General features: G+C 31.9%; 1 protein-coding gene across 2 annotated transcripts in view; it reads left to right on the forward strand.

Moving 5' to 3' along the window:
• The first annotated feature begins 953 nt into the window (after nucleotides 1–953).
• LOC124539291 (laccase-4-like) overlaps nucleotides 954–27,802 on the forward strand; it is a 136,329-nt gene continuing 109,480 nt past the window's right edge. Inside the window, exons 1-2 of one of the 2 annotated variants that reach the window (XM_047116626.1) lie at nucleotides 10,181–10,478; nucleotides 10,563–10,735. The gene's annotated coding sequence lies outside the window, so the exon portion shown is untranslated. Of the gene's footprint in view, nucleotides 1,065–10,180; nucleotides 10,479–10,562; nucleotides 10,736–27,802 lie in introns of those variants that run through there. The other variant, XM_047116628.1, reaches the window with a different exon arrangement.

The raw sequence follows: 27,802 nt of genomic DNA on the forward strand, positions 1-27,802 counted from the left end.
ACGAAAGTAACTCTTTCTGTAAATATTAACTATTCTTTACATCGTCAATATGCCACCAACCTTGGGAACTAAGATGTCTGGGACTCACCTTTCGAACCGGAACATAACAATACTGAGTACTGTTATTTGGCGGAAGAATAACTGATGAGTGGGTGGTACCTACACAGACGGTCTAGCACAAAGCCCTACCACCAAGTAAATAGCACCTGACCAATAACTTTTTTATACAAGCGAAGCCGTGGGCGAAACTAACTATATATATGCGTATTATCTTGTTATTAGTTATAATATAACACATAAATAATGACCTAATGCTGATCTGCTTAATATGGCACAACTACTCACTACGAGCAATTTATCTTTGAAATTAATTGAAAATAATATTTTTGATTAATTGTAAGTCTTAAGTGATTACTGGTTTTATTATTTGGAGACAAAAAAGACCCGCTGAGTTTTTTCTCTGGTTCCTCAAGTCAGGGTGTTTCCTTTTCCGAACCATGTCCTAAATCAAAATCTAAATAAAGTTTATTCAAGTGGTCTTTTACAAGCACTTCTGAATCGTCATTTTACAATTAAGTGAAGCTACCACAGTGTCCTAAGCAGTGTCTCATAATTCCAATGTCTTATAGTGTATTAATCATAATATAAAGAACCTGTTTATTGTATCCCTTTAAATTAAAATCGAAATATTATTTTTTTAAGGCATTTTTGTGATCATTTTACAGAATTGTATTAAATGTATAACTACGACCAGTTTCTAATGTAAATGTCATCGAATTATGTTAATTAATTTAAGTCATTGAATTTACATAAAATTTTAAATGAACTTATAATTATCTAATGTTTGTTTGTGTCAAGTAAAACCAAAGCGAATATGTAGTTAACAGTAGCAAGATGTCGATTACGTGATGTGATAAGATAGCAAGATGTTGTTAAGAATCATCATAAAACCCGGTAACAGTAGGTTCTGTGTTGATGTGTGTGTTATTGTGTGTGGCAGTGAAAAATATATTGAAAATAAAGGATAAACATTACACAAATGCTTCAAGGATTTAAAAATTAATGTAAGTGAATTTATTTTGTTCATAAGCACAGACATAATAAACAAACGAACGTGTAAAAGAAATTTATGCAGCACAATTTTTGTAAGTAGTGTACTCGTATGTACACACACACACATAGAGATGCACTCTCTGTTACATATTGAATATTTAAGTTTCGTTTAATCTCTTCTTTTTATAATTGAGTAAGTATTGCGTAAGATCTGATGAATTTTTAGAGCATTGGATTGTTGTAGGAAAGTCTAAGAAAAACTTATCGATTCGCAAATAAAAGCATGGAATGGAAATATGTTGTCTATGAAAATATTGAGTCGTAATAGTTATAAGTGTTTACAATGTTGCTATATCCAAGAAGTCATAGATATACATCTGCATTCTGCAGATCATTATGTGTCAAGATTGATCAAACGATTGATAAAATACTGTTACTGGAGTTATTCTGAAAAACAATTTTGACTAGTACACTAGTTAATAAACAAAACATTCCGACTTTAATTTAAAGACTATTTCAAAACAAATTTATATGCACTAAAAAGTAATAAAATTATTGCTTATTGAAAATATATATTAGAGTTCTCCTGAGTAAAATGAAATGAATAAAGTCTACTTAAAAGTCGATTAACGATTGTATAATGTAGTTACAATTATTGTTATTTTTGGAGCCGGTGTCAGCCAAGAAAACCCTACTATATATCTTGTGTCAAAATGGGACCAAACGGGAAGCATTAGCTTTCAAATAAAAAAAAAAATATCAGAATCGGTTCATCCAGTATTATATAGATGTGGATGTATTTACTTTCTTGTCGAATTTGGTTGCTATGGACTAAGGAAGCGGGCGTTTTGAGAGCATTTTGAGAGATTGCCTTCGGTAAATTTAATATTTCTCTCATACAGAAAAAGTAAGCTCGCCTCTTGAGAATAGTCAACACTGAAATTCAGTAAAGCAGACACGAGTCTTTGATACGTCTTTTCTTATTTGAAGGGCTTTCAAATAACTACAGCAGCGATGACGTTTTTACCTATTTGTCGCATTTTATGTGTCATTTCCTCCATTGAATTCCAATAAAATGGCTCTTAAACTGAAGTTTGTAAACTGATATTTCATACTCGAGCGAAAAGGTATTAATGCGCCGCAATTTATTTTACAAACTAGATTTACTGAGCGTTGATATTTGTCAACATTGTTGTCAAACTGTAAAGAGCGCGATCTCCTTAATGATTCTTTGAAAGTCTATTTATATTTAAAGTAAGTAAAAAGTAACAGCCTGTTAAATTCCTCTTCCATTAAGGAGAGAAATTTGGAACATATTCCACCACGCTGTTCCAATGCGGGTTGGTAGAATGCACATGTGGCAGAATTTCGATGAAATTAGACACATGCAGGTTTCTTCACGATGTTTTCCTTCACCGCCGAGCACGAGATGAATTACAAAACACAAATTAAGCACATATATATAGTGGTGTTGGCCTGGGTTTGAACTCGCAATCATCGGCTAAGATGAACGCGTTTTAACCACTGGGCCATCTCAGCTGGGCTATTTATATTTAGATAGATAAAAAAATGTGTTTAAAGTTACTGACATAGGAGCAGCACGTATAGTGTTCGGTTATTTATAATACACGTGAAATTTGACGTACCTACGACCTACGTGAATAAAAGTCGAAAATAAGGTCTTGTTCAAGATTTTTAAATAATTATTACATTGTATACTAATTTGTCGTGAAGACAGCTTATGGTATTAGCCATCTGGTTATTAACTTACACCTGCGAATTTAAATACGAGCTAGCACTTGAAAAGAGTGATAACAAAGTCGCTTTCTATGTCCCTATATCCAATGTATGATTAAATTTTTAAAACTACGCAAGGGATTTTGATGCGTTTTTTTTTTATAGATAGAGTGATTCGAGAAGATGATTTTTATGTATAATACATGGACAATTTCGTAAAGAAACACTGATAATTTTAGAAGTTTCCACTGTAATGTCATATCATTGAACACTTGCGAAGCCGGGGCGGGTTGCTAGTTTAATATAAATAGCTTTTCCTCTTGTACCCTAACCTATATACTTGTATATACTTATAACTCTTAGAGGAAGAGGAAATTCATGTTTTTTTTATACTTTAACTCCATCCGATTATTATTCAAAATTATTTACGTATTTATAAGCATCGACTCTTACAATTAAATAAGTTAATATGTGATAATTCAAGTTTTCAGCTATGTTATTTCTGAAATAATTTTCATTATTAATAACTCGGGTTTCGCAATGTAAACCACTACTTTGCTAAGTAAACGCATCGGTTGCTTTTAAGCTTCTACTTGCAATCCTCCTTATTATAACTAAGTCTTATTAATATGGTCTTCCCACTTCAGCGGAGGTATTTCGAAGTTCGCTAAGTGATTGATGAAGAGGAGTATTTAAGGTATCAACGATATGATATGGAAACCACATACAGTTTCTGCAATGGCCTTAACTGTTGAATTGGCCCACATATATCTTCAAGACAAGACAAGCAATCGCAATCTATATATATTATGAGTTATAAAAGTTACCCTGTCTGTGTGTCGCTCTTTCACTAACAAACCACAGAACCGAAATTCATGATATTTGGTATGAACTAAATTTGAACTCAGGAACTACAGGAAGTACATAGACTTTTTGCCTAACGCATGACAACTAAACTAAACTAATAAAATATTACTTATATATAATATAGCATTACAATAGCTATATATTTTCGTGTAAACTTAAAAATAAACTAGCATATTAACCATCCAGGTCGTAACTTAACGAGCTCAAAAGCAAAAAGACTTCCAGCAAACCGGATGAACTTTTGTTTTTTCATACCAGATGTTGTAAGATTAGTCACGTGTAAAATGAGCAAAAGTGTTTTGTAGTAATTATATCTATTTTAGTAAATATATTATTGTGTGGAAAAAACGTTTCTTTTTATGCAACGTAAGGTAATGACTTAAGTAATAATATTTTTATAGTCACGATTTGTTTCCTTATCTGTGTATAGTACGACAAAACTTAGATGTACCGTCGTCAATATTCGTAAAACCGATCACATGCGAATTAAGTACGTTATCCTAAATTATCAATATTATTTTCTTATGTTAATATGATCTTTACCCAAACGTAATTACTTGTAATATTGTATGAACTAATATATTCGTCGATTTACATGCACTTGCTTTCTCGGATTGATCTGACGCGAGAATCTATAGCGACGAATATCGTCGAATGGAGCGATAGGAAGCTATTTATATTGGTTGTATAAATCAGCAGTAATCGGTTTTATTGAATTTGCCAATGCTACATATAAGTTGTGTCGTAATATAAGTACATATTTGTTTTAGGACAAAGTTTATTTTTCAATGGCGAAGGTAAAAATGAAAAGGTCGGCAATTACGTGAGTGAGATTCGAAATATTTATCATTTCATTCCGATGAGATGGCAGAATCGAAATGATCGGAAGTTTTCAGGCGCATGAACACGATTAATGTGTTTTACGGCAAACTACTAAACTCCGAGTTGTTACTGAGGAATCGCTTCTGGAAAGAAAAACCAAATCACTTATAGTCCGATTCAGGATTTCGTGATTTGCAACATTTGTAAACTAGCTACTAAATAAATAGTACAGTCAGGTCACTAATGGTTCTGCGCTGCGGTATTTCCGAACTCGTATAAGGAATACATCTGTTTCATATATAAAATGAGTATCAGCTGAAATTAACCATTACTGAACAATTAAATAAATGGGATATCTACAGTAAACCTTATTATTAAAAATACTAGCAGTTCCTGAGACTAGCGCGTTTGACCGGATAAGCTTTGTAGCTTTATAACATTGATATATGTACGAGTAGGTATAGGAAAGCAACGTCGAGTTTTGAATTAGTTTCCTAAATAGCACCCTAGGTATTTATCAATAATGACGATATAGTTAATATCAATAGAATCTGTGTAAAATAGTGATAACCAATGACTATTATCGCCGTCAAGCTCAATCAAGCTACTTTTTTTACACGAGTCGAGATGGCCCAGTGGTTAGAACGCGTGCATCTTAACTGATGATTGCGGGTTCAAATCCAGGCAAACACCACTGATTCATGTGCTTAATTTGTCTTTATAATTCATCTCGTGCTCACCGGTGAAGGAAAACATCGTGAGGAAACCTGCATGTGTCTAATTTCATTGAAATTCTGCCACATGTGTATTCTACCAACCCTCATTGGAACAGCGTGGTGGAATATGTTCCAAACATTCTCCTCAGGCATTCTCCTCATGGCCCAGTGGTTAGAACGCGTGCATCTTAACCGATGATTGCGGGTCTTTATAATTCATCTTGTGCTCAGCGGTGAAGGAAAACATCGTGAGGTAACCTGCATGTGACAAATTTCATAGAAATTCTGCCACATGTGTATTCCACCAACCCGCATTGGAACAGCGTGGTGGAATATGTTCCAAACCTTCTCCTCAAAGGGAGAGGAGGCCTTTAGCCCAGCAGTGGGAATTTACAGGCTGTTACTTTACTTTTTTTTCTATTCTCCTCAAAAGGAGAGGAGCCCTTTTGACCAGCAGTGGGAATTTACTGGCTGTTTTTATGTTATGTTATGTTACTTTTTTTACGAAATGAAAACCTTTTGAATTGGGCCTGGATATCTGGAACCAGGTTTTGTAGTATATACCGTTAAATTGACACGGATTAGAGAGACCGTGGAATCTTGTTGATATAACCCAATCGTAGTACCTCCCATGCTATACTCCATTCATGGCTCAATGTTTCAGAGTCCGAAGATGTTCTCGAATACAAATATTGTCAACTATTGCGTATAGCTCAAGGTCATCCCGGCTGTCATTCTCATCAGGGCTATTAGCTACAGATCAAGGCAGAAGCAAAATAATAATTATATTAAAATTATAAAAAGTCACATAATTTTATATATTGTAATTTCAGTAGTTCGGGATGGCCAAAATAATATTATCGTTTTACAATTATGTTCCAATCTCTCTATCTTTTGTTTGAATGCCACGCTATCGTCCAATTGTTTCATAATGACAGCTCAATCATTGTCAAAATAAGAAATAATGTTACATACCAGTATTAAATGCTATGCCATATAAAATAATATTGATTACAGTTTTACAAATTATTGATCAATTAATTACAATTATACAATAAAGTAAATTAGCTCCTGCTATATTCATAATATGCAATAACATTATGATATAAATTACGATATAGAGTCAAATGTCATAACACCGTATTGTGGGCTAGGGTTACTCTGTAACAATATGTGTATTTTCTTGGTGATTGGGCTTTTTGCAAGCCCGTCTGGGTAGGTAGCACCCACTCATCAGATATTCTACCGCCAAACAAAGTACTTGGTATTGTTGTGTTCCGGTTTGAAGGGTAAGTGAGCCAGTGTAACCAGTGCCTAGTGCCTGTAACTAGGGACATAACTTCTTAGTTTCCTAGGACGCTTTGACGGTGAAAGGAATAGTTAACGTTTCTTACAGCGCCATTGTTTATGGGCGGTGGGGACTACTTACAATACGGTGGCCCATATGCTCATCCGCCAACCAATAACATTAAAAAAAATACAAAGAAGCAGATAAGTAGTTTACGTTGAACATAATTTTCAAACATTTTATGCTTTTCATGTTTCGTTTCGTACAGTTTCTATTGAAACGGACAGTTTAGAAAATACGTTTGTTTGGTTTTGTTCGTTCCAGTTGAAAATCGTATAACTTTTTTACAGTCGTTATCCTGAACAAGCTTTTCTAGCAATTTTGTTTACATGTGTTGCGCAGTTCAAACTTTGTGCATATCGGGCGAGTTTTATCACTAAAATTTAAATTTGCTAAATACAATACAATTTATTCAGCTTCTTAAATAATTGAAAGTTCTTTTATTAAATCATTGATTTTATCATTTGAAAAATTACATATTGCAATTGATTTAGCTGAATTTAATTGTGCATTCAAATCTTCTCCAGAATTCGTGAGTTTATGCGTTCCGAAAAAGATTCGCACATATCGGCGCTATAGTTTTATTAAAACGACAGGGCTCGGGCTTCGGTCATTATCGATAATAAAAAAAAGTTCAGTACAATACAACAACAAAAACAACAGCCTGTAAATTTCTCATCACTGGCCTAAGGCCTCCTCTCCCTTTGAACTTTGAAGAGAAGGTTTGGAACATACTAATACAATAATTTAGTCATATTTAATGTCAACAACGAACAAACCTTTTTTTTCTTCTCTTAATTCTCTGCTGGTCTGCCAATGCAAAAACAAAAGATAGACTTTTTAGTATCAATACAAGAATTTGTTTAGGTAGCAGCAGGTGTGCTACTCGTGGGTGAGATGTCGCATAAAGCTAAAATTTAAGAATTGCTAGAAAAATAGTTCCACGAATCATTGGAGGAATTGTCTTATATTTAGTGGTACTGTCGTATATATAAAGAAAATTAGCAATATTCGTTTTTATAAATCAATATTGTTGCGAAAATTCACAACAAATGCTCTTTCTGTCCAATCGATCGAACTATGAAAGTGAATAATTATAAGTTTACACTTGGATTTATTCACATAGAAGTACACAAGGTACTAAAATACTTACGCAGATGGTTAGTCTCCGTTGAGAATAGCCGACATTGGTCTTTTATACATCGTTGTATAAAATTGGTCGGAGTTAAATTAACTTTTGCGATACTGTATGTAAGTAAGAATATAGTAAAAAACATAATAGGCGGCCTCATATTAGCTGCTATAAGAGCAAAAACTTCCAGACAACAAATAGAGAGCCTTACATTATAAATGGCAGGGAATAAACATGAACAAAGATATATACAAACGTAAACGTTTCATAATCCTGTACATATGCATCAATGCTGTCCTAAGATCCTACCCTTTTGTGAAGAAGATTTGGAACATTTCCATCACGCTGACACCATGCCAGTCTTTCGTCACATAGGTCGCAGATTTTCATCCAAGATGATTTATAATTACTAATTAAGCACCATAAAGTCAGTGATTCTTGGTGGGTTTGAATCTATAATCACTGTTTCAGATTGAGGTGTAATACTAGTAGGCAATTACATATCTAAGTCTGTTAATATGATGACGTCATACATACGTCGCCATTTTGAGACACGTATAATACTTTTTGTTAAAACGGATTTATGGACATTTTTTCAAGTACATACAGTTTCTGCCGGTGTAATCGGAAACAATCTTAAATTGAACAAATAGCCGCTTAGTTGGATAATCATTAAACTAACGACAAATAAATTAATTCATCACCCGATCTCTTGTCTTAAGATACATCACGATACGTAATCTTAGAACGTAAAGTACACGTTTGTCACGTCAATAGTATTTATTTAAGGGCCAAACTGTAAAGCGAAGCTCATTAAATATTCTTCGAAATGTGCTGGATCTTCCAGTCAAAGTTTTATCTATCAATATAGATTATCAGAGATAGTTAAGCAGAGTTAGACTACGAAATAAACTGTTTTTTATGCTATAGGTTTGCGGACGAGCATATGGGCCAACTGGCGGTGTTAGAAACATTAACCATTCTTTATATTTCCAATGCGCCACCAACCTTGGGAACTAAGATGGTATGTCCTTTGTGTCTGTAGTTACACTGGCTCACTCACCCTTCAAACCGGAACACAACAATACTAAGTACTGTTGTTCGATGGTAGAATGTTTGATGAGTGGGTGGTACCCAGACGGGCTTACATAATTATAAAATACATAATAAACGTCATAAATTACGTCATTTATAATTGTGTAGATATATTTATGTATTTATAATAATATTGAGGTTGTTGAATGTTATAATACTATCATGTTACATACTTTTTATAAGACATATATGAGTAAGTAGTTCAACTGTTTCAATCATTAAAACCTTAGACGTTACACGTGCTCCAGCACGCATGGGATCCTAATACATTGGGATCAATGATGTCTACATCTAACACATAGAATATAAGTGTTCCGTCCAGACGATCGATTTATACTAATAAAATGACACGAAGGCAATTCTAGTTTTTATTGACGATGAAATAGAATCTATTTTTAAGTGCACATTTTTATAAATTCGCTAAGCATCTTAGGAATGAGATGCTGACCGAACAAATTTCTACTATAATGGGTACAGAACAAAGACTAAGATGTAGGCGTACTAAGTGTACAATAAAATTATTGAGGCACGTACATATAAATCGTATATCGGGATATTGTATGGAGCTGTTAATTCGCCGTATATGTTTCAATATCCTTTCGGATTTTATAATGGAGTCGATATCCTTTTTACTGTTTTAATGTGAGTGATCGTAACATGAGCCATCATCACATCACTGGACTTAATACCATTCATTAATCCAATACTTTTATTCAATTGTTTCATTCAGAAGCATAATTCCATCCATTTTTAAATAATTGAAAACGAGGTTCGACATGTGTTTTTTTTTTAGAAAATTTGCTCGATTCATTTCTGTGATTTAAGCTTTATTAGTTTTTACGAGTAAACAATTATTTGCACTCATGAGCCACAATGTAATAATTTATCTAGTTAAGATATTCAAATTACACATGAGAAGAAACTACATATGCTGTAACATTCGTTTAATTTTAATTCTATAATTCTGATTCTTCGAAGTTGGTTCTATGAATGTACGTACATATGAAACCTTTCTTTGGCGTATTTATTGTATAATTGTAATGCGTTTATTTTTTTGCTTCTCATTTCGAATATACATGTATACTCCTTCGAACAGTGTTTTGAATTGACAACATACTTAAGATAGATAACACTTTTGACCTCGACTGGAAATTATGATTTCCTAGCATGTTAGAAGCATGTAATTTTTTTATCAGAATTTGCATTTTTTTTGCTTAGGCAAATATACAATGGATTTTATATTATTTAAAAAGTGATTAATTTAAACTTATCATTATTTTTAAACAAGTAAATGACAAGAGTAATAAAAATAATCAAAGAGTCAATTAGCTCTAACATTAATTTAGTAAATAGATAAAGTAATTGTTGTATCATCTCTATATGTGTTTCGACGCGTGTATACCTACACGTTAAGTGACACCGAGATCCATATACAAAGCCCTATATCATGAACACCGGTCTTAAATTATTAAGGAGAATATTTGACGACGAAAAGGATCGCATTCAGTCGCGTCGCGGACCGTGAGCGTGGGCAAGACTTACGCACCATTCCGGCAATAAAAGGCTAATCTTTCAATAGAAATAAATAATATACCTACAGCTGTATTTCCTTTAACCGCGCCGCCGTGACGGTTGACGTCGGGGCATTCTATTTTCAAAATTAAACCGCGAAAGTTTCGAATCGGTCACAACGCAAATGGCTTTTTTGGTAATCAGCGTTTTGATTTATAGTGTTTTAAGAAAAGAGTTTTTAATGCGTAATTGACGAATTCTTTTTTTGAAATTAAAACAGTCACAGTGGATCCGTTCGTAAAGAGGAAGATGAAAATTTTTAAGAAAAAGTTACGTTTCTCGATAGTCAATAGCTACGTGTGAACTTTTCGACCCGTAGTTTATAATTTTGTTACTATATTTTTCGTAAGAAATTCACATATCAACAGCGACTACCACACAACGATTGAAAAGGTAAGATTTTTGCTATCATTAATTTACTTCTGACGTCAATTGACGTATCGTTTTCTTCATTAAATAAGTTACTTAAATCCTTCGGAAGCGTTTAATAAAATAACATAAATATGTATTATATTTATTTGAGTTTTATATTTTTTTTTGCTTCAGTTTGCGCAAAGGTATTAAAATTTAGAACCTATTTTCCAATAAAATCATTGCATGGTTGCTTTGATTTAACGATGTTCATATCAAAATTTCGTACAAATTGGAATATTTTGGAACACAGTAAAATTTTATCCGTGAAAGCGATACCGACATTATCTTTATTAGGTATTACTTCCAAACCTCTTAATGTCTTTATCATTCCATATACAGATATGCTAATATTTCCGAGATGTTCTTATCGCAAACAATATCTTAAAGTCATGTGCCATTGCGTATATTTATTTATCTAAATATATAATAAAACAGTAAAGTCAGTATGTTTAATATTTACACAGATAAATTAAATAACAAGTTATTGTTACGTTTTTTATCGATCTCTTTGTAAAAACTAAGTTTAGTATTAGTATAATGTGGAAGAATGACAGATGGATATGAAAAGTCGATTATTATTTTTTTATTAATTATAACATCCGGACAACGATATTGCACTATACAGCCTTTGATTCTTCGAATTACATTAAATTGAGTTGAATGATTATTGTGGCAATAAAATTACCAGTGGTTTTAAAATTAAGAAAATCATTTTTTTTTACATAAATGACGTTATATTCTTCATATTGTTTCAATTAAATTAAAAATAACAGATACGAAAATATTGTCTCTGGTCTGATATTACGTCCGAAAATAGTTAAATTCGCTAATTGTTTCAAGTATATCTAACATATTGTTTACCTAGATTAAATTATCATGCGTATGAGTTAGTGATAATAGAATACCTATGTACACTAATTATAACAATTTCCAGTACGTTCGATATAGAAACTTTTTAGTAATTCTTAATTTAAATTTGAATGATTTCTGTTTTTTTTTTATTCTTACAAACATGCTGTATCGTGACAGTTCATTGACCAGTAACCACAGCCGAGACTTACTGAATGCATGTTCCCTGTTCCTTGTCAATGTACTCTATAAGTATAATCAAAAATGCTTGGTATGGTCATGTAAAATACTTTGTACCAACAGCATACAACAGTTAATAAATCTATTGAAGTTTTCAAAATACAATCTTGAAATATTGTCTGATAACAATTTGTTCTATCTATTAATATTATAGTAATATTTTATATATTAATACACAATTTTATAGGGTTAATAAATTAAAAACATAAATACTTAAAAGTAAAATTATAACTTCACTTATTAGTTAACGTTTAAAAAAAACCACTAATATCTTTGCTTTACAAAACTAAAACTATAACTTAACTTCTATTATAATAATTTGTTATTATAATTTCCGTATTTACCATTCGGCAAATAGGGCACGTGCCGGGGTCCCCGAAAAAATTTCTTTTACACGTTTTTGCTCACAATGTATATTTTCGAAGTTGCCATATTAATAAGAAATAATTAACATATTTATCGAAAGTATAACTTCCAGATTCCAACGAATTTACAAATTTAAAATTACCGCACCGTATCAAAATATACTTAAGGCCTGTTAGCAAATTATTCAAATCAAATCAAAATAAACTTTATTCTAGTAGGCTTTTACAAGCACTTTTGAATCGTCGTTTTACAATCAAGTGAAGCTACCACCGGGTCGGAAAGTAGATTCTACCGAGAAGAACCGGCAAGAAAATCAGTAGTTACTCTTTTTCAACATTTAAAAAATATAAAGTCATGTTAGTTAATACAGTTATTTAAATTAATATATCCTGCTTGGAGGTCAACAGGTATTAACTCCACGCTAATGCTTATTTAATATTTGCTTAATGGTCATAAATATCTACCAAAAAGGCTCCAAATTAATTCCAACTCCAAATAGTTTAAGACGGCTCTGATTACTGTCTATATTCGGTATGTAAGCCTGGTAAAGATAAAGAAATTATTGATTCCTAATAATTAAAAAGGCTATATATTTTATACAAGTATAGTTACTTAGTAACTAAGCTTAGTGAAACAATTCCGTATAAAACACAACAAGCATTGTAAGTTCTATGATCTGGGCAACCGAATACTTAGAACACAAAAATCATAAACGAATGTGGCTGGTTTGAACACCAGGCAAAATATTACTGAATTATCTATTTTTATGGTATAGGTTGGCGGACGAGCATATTGGCCACCTGATGGTAAGTGGTCACCATCACCCATAGACAATGACGCTGTAAGAAAAATTAACTATTCCTCATATCGACAATGTGCCACCAACCTTGGGAACTGAGATGTTATGTCCCAAGGGACATAAAATTACAAGGGTTTACAAGGGGTTACAAAATTACAAGGGACAAAAAATTTATTATTAGAAAAATTAGAAGATATATGTTTGCCGATCTCCCTTCTATAAATAAAAGAAGTGTTTATTATTAGTAAGTTTACTTGATAGGGTTTTATACATATCTGTTTTGACACAAACCATTCATTTTATAATATTTAAGTATTACTGTTTGTTTTGTTGTTAAAAATGTTATCAAAATGAGATACTTAATTCTTAACGCTGATTGGTCGTCAATGCCTCATTGCTGTCGTCGACCAATGACACTTCACATTAAAGTCAAATTAGTTGCTGTAATAAAATTATGATCTGCATTTGTTGCAATAATATATCCTATCCTACTCTTTTTATTACTTTGAGTTCAATTATTTTAGATTCTTGCACTCATTTATTAATTCTGTCATTCATGGATGGTTCTAGAAAATTTCAAAATCAAAACATTAGGGTTAACGAATGACCCAATTACATTATTAAGGATACATTAATTAAGGTAATGTTTATACAAAGATACGATATGTTTATATTATTTTTACGAATGTAAGTAGGTTATCTAGCCTATTTCATAAATAAAAGGTTGCCATTTATAAAAATCAATTTAAAAACATTGTGTAATATGTACACCTTCTTTAGCGTGATTCATAGAATTAAACATCGTTTTTTTTGGTCTATAGTTCAGTCAAGTTATAATGTTAGAACTAAAAGCAAATACAAAAGCGGAATTAATAAGAACAAAAGTGGTTTGGTTATGGGATTTACCTTTGTTAAGACTAAAGATTTGGCGTTTTGATTACATGACACGAAAACTTATTTTACTTAAAAGTTATTAAGGTAGTTAACATATATATATATATAACATGTGAGAAATTATGTATATAAATAATTATGTGAATGTAAGGAAGACCAAAAAATTAATATGTAATAAAATAAAGTAGAGTAACGTACTGGAGGGCTCATACCTGCTACTCCATTGAGGAAATAGTTATGAGCTAATTTCATCACGCTCCTCCTAATAATGCTGGTGGACTGTGGCAAAATTTCATTGCAATTAAACACATGAAAGATTCCTCGCGATGTTTTTCTACGAGAAGAATTATAAACATAATGTGATTGGAGATTCCATTAATCAGTTAAGACGAATGCATTCTAATCAATGGGTTATCTCAGCAGATATAATAAAAAACGGAAAGGAACTTGAAATTTAGACTTCGATTTTTGAATTATTATATTCTATTATTATGAATGCATATGATGGTTACTTTTGGTTACTTTTTCGTCCTATAACCTTTTCATACATCTTTGAATATGGATTCGATAATAAATACTTTCAAAGAGCGAGTTACCTGAATGAACGATGCCCAATTAACGACTCTCTAAACCTTTTCAACCAAAGAGGGCTTACAAAACTCGGAGGGTTTTTAGTAAAATCCTTTCTAAATGAATCCTTATGCAAAAAATACTTGCCTAAAATCTAGATCATTGATTTAATAAATATTTTTAGCTTTTATGGCGTAAGTTATTCGCACGATATACTAAAACAAATCTTGAGAATTTTGCATTAGCAACCAGAATGAAGCTTAAAGCTTTGGTTGATATGATGTTATAATACTAAAATGTACACATGAATAAATACTATGCTGTACTGTTTCTGAAAAAAAAAACAATGAGAATTCTGGATAAAAATATAATATTACACAGGCCTCTTTATTCAACTCGCATACCACATAAGAATTCAGAGGCAGGAACATTTTCTTTACGTACTTTTTCAGAAGTTTCAGAGAAGAGGCAGTTTCGTTTTTCTGGATCTGGGCTACTAAGAATATTTCTTAACAGAGCTTAACGTTTTATTGACCAAACTGAAGGTTTCAAGTACCGACCTTGGAATCTGCCTTACATTTAGCTACTTCTCTAACGAAGCAGTGTACATAAATAACTCACGTATATATATGGTGGAGTTATGAATAGTCTTAGAAGTTTCTTGAGATAAAGACTCAATAGTCATGCTGATGTTATAAGTTTAACGTAAAAATTTTATTTTTAAATGCCAAGATTAATACAACACAGTTGTATTTACGCTGTTGACCATTGACAATTTGTTTTGTTTGGATCCATCCTTTTTTTCAATCGGTACTATTGCAATTCCAAAAAATAGAGTAAACATAAAATGAATTACAAATTACATAGCCAAATTATATTATTATTTTATATTATTATATAAAAATGTTTAAATTTTAATGTTCCATTATTTATTTTTGGACCAATAAACATCAGGAGATCGATTTTTAAATTTCAGAAGGCTTTAAAATAATATCAATGGTTCAACTAAATCGTTTTCAATTTAATCAAAAATCAATTGCGAAACCAAACGAAATAAAAAATATAAATTAAATAAATTACCTTATTTTTTTACGTGTCTACAATTGTTCATGATGCGGGTTTGTACGTGTGAAAAATGTATTCTAAAACTGCGCTGGTATTTTATTTATGCTTATCAACATGTGACTGGGATGTTTATGTTTTTTTTACGCTGAATGTATACATGCAATAGTTATTTATTTATGTAGAAACGTACATCAAAAATTCTCTTATATCAACAATGTAAAGAAATAAATTAAATTATGCTGAGTATATTAAAATTGGATAATTTATTAATTTTATTTGTACCTAATAGTTAAATACCCGCGATTTATTGGTGAAGATGACATATTATTTTCATTACGGTTTATAAGCTCTCTTTAGTTATTTGGATTAAGTCTTTAATTAATGGTCATTAAGATTGTAATTTGCATTTCAATTAAATTAATTAAATGACTTTTTGATTAATAATGGACTTCCTGATGGTAAATGGTCACAGCTATAAATATTGGACAACATCACATACATTACTCTGATTCCACTGTAAGTAGCTAAAGCACTCGTGTTATGGAAAATGGAAAATCATGACTAATGAAGATACCACAAAAACCAAGACAACATAGAAAACGAATGAAATTTTTCTACATCGACCGGGAATCGAACTCGGAACCTGGGAGTAGCGTACCCATAAAAACCGGTGTACACACTTATCGACCACGGAGGTCGTCAATAGACATTTTATATAATTATAAAAATCGACAATACAAATTTTATATTTATAAAAATCAAATTAGCGTATCACTGTAAAGCGACTTTCAACATTTCGCAATTGAAATACAAAATGAGTTATCACAGTAGAGTACTAAAGGTCTATTCCTCGTGTCAATACGATCTATTATAGGCCAAGATCTACCGTAACCTTCATCGTATGCTGTAACAGCGGTTTACAATGGACCAATTGAATTCGCGATTGGTATACAATGCCACTAAATTGATACAGGTAAGGAGCATTACTTAATATAAGAGATCCTAAGGTCGACGTACCGGCCTTTGGATAGCCCGACATAGTTCATTCAAGAACGCTTTAACTCGTGAACGTTTTAACTATTGAATGTACGAATGTGTTGTGCTGTGTCTGTGGAAGTAAATTTTGGGACAAAATTTCATTCCTAATATGAAGAATGTCCTCTGTAAGTATTGCAACATTTCAAAAATCAAAATGTAATGAGTACTTGAATTAATTAGGCTTTTACAAGCACTTTTGAATAGTCGTTACAAAACAAAAATATGAGCTGAGTTGGTCCAGTGGTTAGAACGCGTGCATCTTAACCGATGATTGCGGGTTATAACCCAGGCAAACACCACTACATATATGGTCTTAATTTGGGTTTGTAATTCATCTCGTGCATGTGTCTAATATCATCGAAATTCAGCCACATGCGCATTCCACCAACCCGCATTGTAACAGCGTGGTGGAATATGTTCTAAACCCTCTCCTTAACGGAAGGGCCTTATCCCAGCAGTGGGCAATTTACAGGCGGTTACTTTACTTTTTTTTGCAAAAATATTAAGTAAAGCTACCACTGGTTCAGAATGTAGATTTTACAGGTTCCAGTACGAAGTTCAATAGTAGTTAGTAGTATAGTAAATATACTACTCACTAGTAAATATACTACAGAATGTACAATGTCTTACCACGTTCACAGTTTTTCAGTCTTTAGAAAATACAAACTGCTATGTCCGTATTAAATCTGTAATATCTACAAAAATATTCATTTAAGCTACATGCTATAGAGGGTCATATTGATCTATTTTTCTGAGAATGTATTTAAGGTACTTGGTGGGATTGATGCTGTATTGCTTAAAATAGTTTCGAAAATAAGCCATTAATTCTCTTAAAAAGAAAATGATATAAATTGGTTATTTTGGGTTAGAATATCCCTAAGAGATAAACATGTACCATCGCAGATTTTTCTAATATTTTTTTTAAGAATTACAATTCTGTAGTACATTATTTTTATCTACCTTAAAGCGTTTACCGCTTAAGCGCTTACCTTTAGCGTTTACAAGGTAAGCGCAAAAAATATGTTTATTTACGACATCACTCTAAAAGGCTCTGAAATTATCAGTGTTTCTCTACTACACAATAAGTATAGAATGTATTACAAATAAACCTTCCTCTTAAATCAATCAATCCATTGAAAAAACCCAGATCAAAATCAGTTATGTAATTTTAAAGATCTAAGCATGTATAGAACGGACAGCGATAAGCGACTTTGTTTTACACTATGTAATGATGATAAAAAGAAATGTTTATTTATGTTCGCATATAATGCGTTCGCTCATCGTTGCAATAAAATTACACGACCATTATTTTGACGCAGCATTAATCAATGAATGATAACTTGTTCATTGAACGTTGAATACTATTGTTATATATTAGTTGGCTTTTGTTAATTAGAGTAAATTATACTAGTATTTTTATTTTATACTAGCGGCTCGTCTTGGCTTCGCACTGGTGGACATTGGTTTTTTTAATTATATTTTTACCTTTTATTTGAATTTTTTTGGGTTCCTTTTTTCCGATATGTTTAACAACTGTCGTTCTATATCAACTTATTTACATAAATATCTTAATAAATTATATACCTAAACCTTCCTTATGAATTCCTCTGTCTATTAATGAAAACCGCACGAAAATCCGTCTAGTAGACTTAGTTTTATAATATGAAGTGATAATGCTGGCTATGGTTTATCCATGCTTGGTTGGTTAATTTCATTAACTATCTATTCTAACGACCGTGTGATAATATTTTGCCAGTCAGAAGATACACACAGGCAGAATTTACGTTAGGATGGTTTTACGACTAGCTTTCCAGTGGCTAATTCAGGTTTGGCTGTAATTTCAACTAGTCTTAATTTATGAGACAGGTCACCACGCGTAATTAGGTACGTGAAGTTTTATAGAGCTGTACATTTTTTGATATTGAGATTTTATACAGAATATATAATATTATTTTTAAGTAAAGGGACCAATTTAAAATCCGTTCAGCTAGACCTGGCTTCTTCTGCCCCACAATTTTGAAATAGGTGTTCCAGTAGTTAGATATATGACCACGTAGCTTCTAGGTTCAGATTCCAAATCAGTCCCATAAAAATATAGTGGGTTGTTGTCTCGATAATTTCTGCCATCTTTTCTGGAGAACAGACGGCAGAAACTTACACAAACACAACACTAGAGAAGATAAGAATAAGTTCTATACTGTATTTGTCGATTCTATTAATAGGCTGTTCTATTGGTACGGCTTATTCACAGATTGAAAGGAGGTTATCTTCCACTCTTCCGAAAACCTTACTATAATTGTCATAAGTCAATAAACTATTGATTAGTTTATTACCAAACTATTCAGACCTTATGTTAGCTCCTGGAATGTTAAACATAAAGAACTTTTGGTACTATTTCACAATCACTTTGATTGCTTTATATAAAATTTTGACAAAGGTTTTTGTTCTAAATATATTATAATCAGTAATTACTGAAGTCAATTTATTCACACAGAAGCGGGCGGAAAACAGCAATAAATGTCCATACAACAATGAATACCGGCAGATATGTTGCGTTCCTAGTGACGTCACAACGGTGTCGTATGACTAATGGGATATGTAGTGACAGTTTGTAGTTAAGATATTCCCAGAGGATATTAAGATTACTAATTCGTACAGTGTTCAAATTTCGAACATAAAACTAATCAATAAATATGTAAAAAAAATATACTCTTATTTTTAAATAATTTTATTGAAAACATAAAACTTATCCTATTGATGTTTGTCGCTTTAGAAGTATATTGTTTGGATATTTTATGTCCATCCTGCCTTCGTACGGGAAATGTCCATACAAAATTATACCACCTCTTCTCCCGTTAAAAGTTAAAATTTCCCAAAAATGTTTCTTAGTGAGCGCTTACGTTACAGCAATAGTAACGCTGATAATATACGCTAAATCTCAAGTGAATCGAAACTAGTTTCAGATACCTCGTGATGATTCAGTCAGGGTTATTTCGCTTATATACTCAGTTTACACATTGTATAACGGTTGGTTTGCACGATTCGTATTTCTAATTCAAATAGTGGTAGTTTATTAGTCGCTTTGTGCAAACCTGTCAGTACCACCCACTAAGTGATATATACAAGGGATGAAACATATTAGTTCCAAAAGATGGTGGCGCATCGGTGACGTAAGATATGGCTAATATTTCTCACAGCTCCACTATCCACGGGTGATGGTGACCATTTATCATCGAGAGGCCTTCGTCTGCCTACAGCTATTATAAAAAAAAATTGACTTATGAAAGAGACAAATCTATGATGTCTATTCATCCTCTAAACGACCGTTATTTATATGTAGCTTGCGATATGGTCTTCCAAGTGCACTCCTAGACGCAAGCTTAGTCTAGGTCACTTGTCTAGGTGGATAGCTCTCACTTATCGGTTAAGTTTTCATGTGAAGTAGCAATAATATTGGCGTGTTCCGTTTCCTAATGGGACTCAGTGTAATCACAGTTACGATGTGCTTAACATCTTAACGCTTGCTTTCGTATTGATGTAAGAAGAGGTCTAAATGGCTAAGAAGTTACTGGCAACGGTAAAGTTACTTTAATGTACATTTATGCTACATAAATGTCATAAAGTCATCCCTAAAATAAGAAAAGAACAGTACGAAGAAGCAGCGCGTTAAAATGAGATCTTTAAAGAGGTATTAAAGTTATTGCTAGTTAAAAAAAAGGAAAAACTGCTTGTACACTTTTCTAATTAGGTTCTCTTATTAAACAACACTTTTTCTTGGTGGTTGAACTTTATTTATACTGTTTGGGTTTTTTTGTGATTTAGTATTTTAGTGTTTTGGTTTGAAGGGTGAGAGAGCCAGTATAACTACTGGCACAAGGGACACACCATCTTAGTTCCCAAATAGTGGCGCATTGACGATGTAAAGAATGGTTAATACTTCTGACAGCGTCAATATCTATGGGCGGTGGTACCACTTACCATGAGAAGGCCCATATGCAAACCTATAGCATAAAAAATAACTATTTTATCAATCGGCCCACACTAAATCTCGAGCGTGGGAATAAAGAAGAATGACGAGATGATTGTTCAGATTATACTAACGGTCAATTTGTGCAATTGAATACGTAGCCAGTAGACGTGATAGGTGAGCGGATAATACGCCGACTCGCACCGGACCTGATGCTTTGGTTCAATGTGAATTGTTAAGGGCACTTGTACTGAACATCTTGGAATTGATGAAATTTTCACTTGTCTATTAGACGGAATTGCTGGCTTTGTCTTGAAATCTTCTCCAGTAATAATATTGGCATATCCAAAAAGTCATATTATATTAGTTGGATTTTATTCTGAGTTTCGTAAAGAAATGTCTTAATAATTACAGGGATTGTTGATAATTAAAGTTAGATTATACTAAATGAAATGTACCATTTCCTAATTCAAGATAAAAATATGTTCACTATAAGATCCCATGATAATCAACGCTTATAACTTTAGACTTTTAGTGTGTTTTTTTTACTTTTAGTGTGTTGCGTTAAATGCAATCAAACACACAAACAGTCGATGGTAAGAACAGCTTTTCAAATTTGGTTAAACCGATTCGTACCCTTGATTTTTTTTCTAAATTTTTATATTTCGATTTTTTTTTTCGAGAACGAAAAAATGATAAATTGGAGCTGGAAATTTTTGAGCGACTGCTAGAAAAAATTTGTATGTGATTTTTAGAATTAATGACAATTATAATATTAAGACGATAAATTAAATAATTTGTATTGTTAAAATTTAACGTATCAATAATGAAAAAATAACTCGGAGCTCTAAAGATTCAGTGTTGACAAAAGAGATCCAAGATTTTATTTTCAAAACCATTCACCATAGAACATGTGACGATAAATAAAGCACTTAAAATTATATGTTAGCTCATAAAAGCCAAGAGGGCTTTGAATAGAATATTACATATAGTATATATCGTAGAAGGAAACATCGTGAGAAAAACTGCATCTGTCATAAATAACGTTACCATCAATATGATATAAGTATTGCTGAATGCACTCTGACCTCCTCCTTAAAGGAAAGAAAAGGAGAATTATCTATTGCCCAATGATTATAAGATTAGGATATGCAGACAGTGTTCCAGTTTTCAAATTAAGAACCTGTCAGTTAGAACCTTGAAAATATATTCTAGCTGCTTGGTATCCCGCGAAATTTGGCAATGATTTAAAATAATTGGAGTTTCTCGATACCAATTTCCTTTAATTTAGTTTTCTTTTTTATACAGCCGCAGTAACGCTCTCTAACCGGCCAGTGATTTTTTCCGCTCTCCTATATTAAATCGTAGCAATTGGATAAATTGCAATCAAGAGTCGTTTTTATTTTTCTGCGCATTTATCGCTAGTCTTCAAAATGAGACCATAACCATTTTTTATGCCCAGCTATCGTTCTTTAATCACTGGAACAAAAATTGGCTTACGCAACTAATTATTATTAAAATACGTTTTTTTTCATGCGTACGTGAAAGGAGCTGAGATGGCCCAGTGGTTAGAACACGTGCATCTTGATCGACGATATCGAGTTCAAATCCAGGCAAGCACCACCATACATATGTGCTTAATTTGTGTTTGAAATTCATCTCGTGAAGGAAAACATCGTGAGGAAACCTGCATGTGTCCAATTTCATTGAAATTCTGCAACATGTGCATTCCACCAACCCGCATTGGAACAGCGTGGTGGAATACATTCCGAGCTCTCTCCTGAGAGTGAGAAATTTACAGGCTGTACTTAAAAAAACAAATGACGATGAGGATAGTTCCCCGTTTCAGAGGACTTCTATAAAAGTTGCATGTTGTTGATGAATTTTAAAATGAAACTGTATTATATATTTCGTCGTCATATTCTAGAAGTATGACGTCGATATACCGACTTTATAATAAAGAAATAATAAATACTTTAAGAGATACTTGTTAAAAGAAATAATAAATATTTATAAAAATATTGAAGTTTCTACGTGACTTACATGTAAATATACAATAAGTTTTAACGACAATGAGATGCTGTTAATGAGTTAATTTGAACGTTCCGTCTTGACAGGCGTACAGTTTAACGCTAATTACTAAGTAGTAAATCGACTTCAAAGTGTTTGAAAAATTTGCAACGTAATTTTATTTCTTTGTTAAAATAACTTTTAATATTGAGACGCATAATTATTATTCTTGTCAAGGATAAGGATTAAAGAATATTGTATTAATTCGTTATATCATCGAAACAAAATATATTGAATTAAAATCGTTATAAAAATTATCTAAAACTTTTCCAGAATATTGTTTAATTATTACCTTTATTAAGAAATTCTACCCCGAATTACCTAACCGCCTAGGGTATTAATATATTACACGTTTGTAAGCAAACACACACACACACACACAAAGACACACCCTTCCAATTTACTTTTATTTCATAATATTGACTTATAAATATATCGTAATTTATATTTGTATGACACCTTACGCACATTAAGACAAGTTGTTGACGTCACTCACTCAAACTAACGCAAGCGTATAATAGTATAACATGGGGGGCACACCTTCGTTACCGGTAAAATTTCTTCCTGCCTCTAGTACAAAGTAACTACATAGTAAATACTTATGGTAATCCTATAAGACGGTAAAGAAATTGCTGGACCATTGACTTTATGTTACGTCCCAAAGCCTGGAGTAAATGGTTTAATTAGAATCTTAATCAATGTACGTTTTAAAAAAATCTCAATTTTGCTGTGTGCTTGATGCCGTGTAATTCGAAATTTTACAAGTTTGTTATTAATATATAAAATACTAGAGACCTGCCTCGGCTTCGCACGGGTACAATACTGATACTAAATATACTACAGAATTTGTTTATTTACGACATCACAGTGCAAACTTCTAAAATTATCAGTGTTTCTTTACTATATTGTGCATGTATTATATACAGAAACCTTCCTCTCGAATTACTCTATCAATTGAAAAATTCACAACAAAATTCGTTGCGTAGTTTTAAAGATTTAACTGTACAAAGGGACATAGGGAAAGAGAAACTGACTTTGTTTTATAAGTACTACTATGTAAATATATTGCTCAAAAATTAGTATTGTTTAATTAAAAAATAATTTAATCAAACGCCAATAATAAATGCCTCGTCATAATAACTCATACCTTACTATATTTATGTATATTTAAGGTGGACCACATTAATCAACATTCATGACCAAAAACAAATGTTATAAATATAGTAACGCTTACCACAATATTACGTATTTTAATTTCATTTGGGTTGTAGATTTTTTTACTCTACCTCAAAATAAAGCATAATTAGAATTTAGCCAAATCAGTCTTTTAAGTGCTTATATGACAAAAAAGAACATTAAATCAATATTATTTTTTACTTCTCATTTTTCAGTTATTATAAACTTCGCGTTAACTAATTAGAATAACACAGGAAAGTGTAGATTTATTTTGTTTTCTTAATTTTAAAATTTATTTATTCCTTTGAAATACATGTTTGTTTTAAGAAAAACTTTAATAATATTTGCAAAAAATTATATTTTGTTTCGAAATAGAAAACCAATTAATGTTGGTTTGAAATTATTAATAATTTCGTCTTAATATAGAAGTGTTTATATTCAACACTTTTAAATACATAGTGCTTCTTACATCGGTATTATCAGGATATTCTTTTCTTACATCACCAGTGCGCCCTTCTTGGGAGGTTAATATGTTATGTTCTATAGATATACTGGCTCACTATCTCCATACCGGAATGAAGTCTGCTTGGTGGTAAGGCTTTGTTACTTGGTGGTATAGCTTTGTGCAAGCTCGTCTGGGTAGATACCACCCATTCATCAGTTATTCAACCGCCAAACAACAGTACTCAGTATTTTTGTGTTCCGGTTTGAAGGATGAGTGAGCGAGTGTAACTACAGGCACAAGGGACATAGTATCTTAGTTCCCAAAGTTAGTGGCGCATTGACGATTTAAGGAATAATTAATATTTCTGACAGCATCATTGTCTATGAGTAATGATGACCACTTACCATCAGGTGGCCCATGCTCTTCAAAGTATACCATAAAAAAAATACAACAATTGTCAGTATTTCTGTTTGATAGTAGTTTTCTATTGTGATGAGTGGTGACTGAGAACCTGAAATTACCACTAATATGAATTATAAACACACTTAAATGTATGAAAGTTCATTTACCCCTGCCTCTGTTAGTCCACAATATTACAGGTAAGTACAGATTCAAAATTCTAAAGTCTAACTGTTGAACCTTTGCGGCTCTCAAGCAATATTTATTTCTCAATAATAAAATAATAAAAAAAAAAAACAAATTGAATCGATTAAAATTGAAAAATGACTTATTGAATCGATTTTACTTCTTTAAAATTTATTGACGATAAAGACGATTAAATCAATTTTGTTTTTATACATGGTGTTCATTTTGGTAAAGTGAAGTATTAATATTTTTACTATAAAACAAATAATTTTATAACAATACACGTGATCAGTGATATCATCGCCTCTCGTAAGTCATTGTTCTGACAAGCGAATGCGGTTATACTCGCTTATTTGTTCCAATTAAACCGTGATCCGTATTGCCAATTTAAAACTATAATTGTTAAACAAAACAACACCTTATATGGATGATATTATAGCCTAGTATTACGTGATGATAAAATAATGTCGCCGTCTGTATTTTACAAGATTTCGATGGCTATTGATCGGAATTGACATATATTACAACTTACATAGTTATAAAAAAGAATTTCATGGAATACACTCGTATTATATCAGAAAGTGATCTGCGACTGTAATAATTATAATTTCAAACGGGAGAAACTGCAAATACATAATTATATGCTGGTACTAATACTATATGTCTTCACTGAAATGTTTTGCGTTTTCTGGTATAAGTTTTATATATATATATATATTGAGTTTTTTAGTTGATATAACGTGCGTGTTTAAGTTAAGTCTTACAAGCAAATTAAAACCACTTCTATTCTATAGAGATGAAAATTGACTTTGGGTCAGTTCCGACGACAATTTTTACGGAAAGTATGATCTTTGATTTGACACAAGATTAGCTTCAGACGATGGAACTCCTTAATGAGCAACAGTACTATACGTGTATCTTATAGTTTAGGTTTATTTTTTTTCGTAAGGCTTTATTTTTTTATACCAAACAATCTCGATCAAATATAACGTATAATAATATCATTTTCTGTGAAATGTACAGTCAGAGTAAGAAAACCTTCGTCATTCTTCAAATTCATTCCTTTATCAAGTCTTTATCAATTCTTATTGCCTTTTGAAACTAAAGCGCTAAACTGACAAATGCATATAAAATTCAACTTACGTATGATAACTTGGTTCAAAATAGTGTGACATTTTTGGACTACGTCTAGTTTTAAATCGACATTAAATCTTTTTAATGGCGTAATTAGACATTCCATATTTAAATTAGATATTATATCTTCTACTGATCTGATACTGATCGTCAAAATTTGTCTGTCAGTGTCATATACTCTCTATTGGAAAAGCAGTTAGTCGCTCACACTGAGCACACGAAAATAGATCTTAAGGTGACGAACCTTTTTTTACCCCGACTGTACAAAAACTAATTATGACTTGAATAAGTTTAGCTACTTTGAAATGTGTACGGAAAGTGCTTAGAGGAGTGAAGTTATTAATAAGTTAGGCTGTGTTCATTCGTTGAACTTCCGTAATGAAATGATGATATTAAAACCAAGTTCAGCTACGGGATCAGACGTTGGAACAACAGCCTTACGTAACTCGATATAATTTTATTAGCCCGACCACATTTTGGATTCTGGAATCTTACGAACATTCGTATAAGCTAGACCTTAGGTAAGATATAAAGCAATAGGCATATAATTGGAAACGTCACGTCGTATAATTGGAGACTCTGTTTGTAATATTATAAATAAAATTTTAACAAAAAGAAAAACCGACTTCAAACAAAACAGTATTATAAAACAAATTAAAATGCACTAAAAAGTAATAAAAATAATTGCATATTTAACATATTTTTGAGAGTCCTCCTAGGTAAAATGAAATGAAAAATATTAGACCACTTAAAAGTCGATTTACGATTATATAACGTAGTTATAGTTATTGTTATATTTGGAGCCGGTGTCAGCCACAGGCACACGCATCAACAATCAAAAGAAAGAAGCGATACGAGCCTCTTGATTGACCCAGTATAATATCGTATAAAAGGTAATTTGTAAGAAACATATTTCTTAAAGTATTCTTGTATTGTTTTTTGATAGATATAGTATAGGATGGCTGACACCGACTCCAAATATAGCAATAATTATAACTACATTATATAATCGTAAATCGATTTTTAAGTGGGCTAATATTTTTCATTTCATTTTACCTAGGTGGATTCTCAAAAATATGTTAAATATGCAATTATTTTTATTACTTTTTAGTGCATTTTAATTTGTTTTATAATACTGTTTTGTTTGAAGTCGGTTTTTCTTTTTGTTAAAGTTTTATTTATTTTTTGATTTTAAGTGAAGCTGATGTAGACTAACATTTTTTTCTTAATATGGATAGATTAAGCGTGCCGTTATGAATATTATATGAATCAGAAACTACTTCAAGGACAATTTCAAAAGAAACTTTCGATTAAAGCAAAAATAGACTTTCGAAAATGCGGCTTTAATACGTCATGCGGCATAAACTACAAGATACCACCCTCGAATGAGCTGTAATCGACCTCAGTAAAAAAACTTTGCAAAAGAGCTATTCGTATGCTATGTCGTACATCATATGACATCACATCATTTACACAAAATTTGATTAAAGACAGAAAGAAATTCTGCCCCAAATCGCACCCTAACTGTAAGCCGTTTAGGAGTTCCGTCAATACATAGTATATAAATAAAATTTTAACAAAAAGAAAAACCGACTTCAAACAAAACACTATTTTAAAACAAATGAACATGCACGAAAAAGTAATAAAAATAATTGCGTATTCAACATATTTTTTAGAGTCTTCCTAAGTTAAATGAAATGAAAAATATTAGACTACTTAAAAGTCGATTAACGATTATATCATGTAGTTATAGCCATTGGTATATTTGGAGCCGGTGTCAGCCGGTGTCAAGGGCACCGTCCTTGCCCCAACAATCAAAAGAAAAAAGCGATACGAGCCCCTTGATTG

The sequence above is a fragment of the Vanessa cardui genome, chromosome 22 (genome assembly GCF_905220365.1).
Source record: "Vanessa cardui chromosome 22, ilVanCard2.1, whole genome shotgun sequence".
Taxonomy (NCBI): domain Eukaryota; kingdom Metazoa; phylum Arthropoda; class Insecta; order Lepidoptera; family Nymphalidae; genus Vanessa; species Vanessa cardui.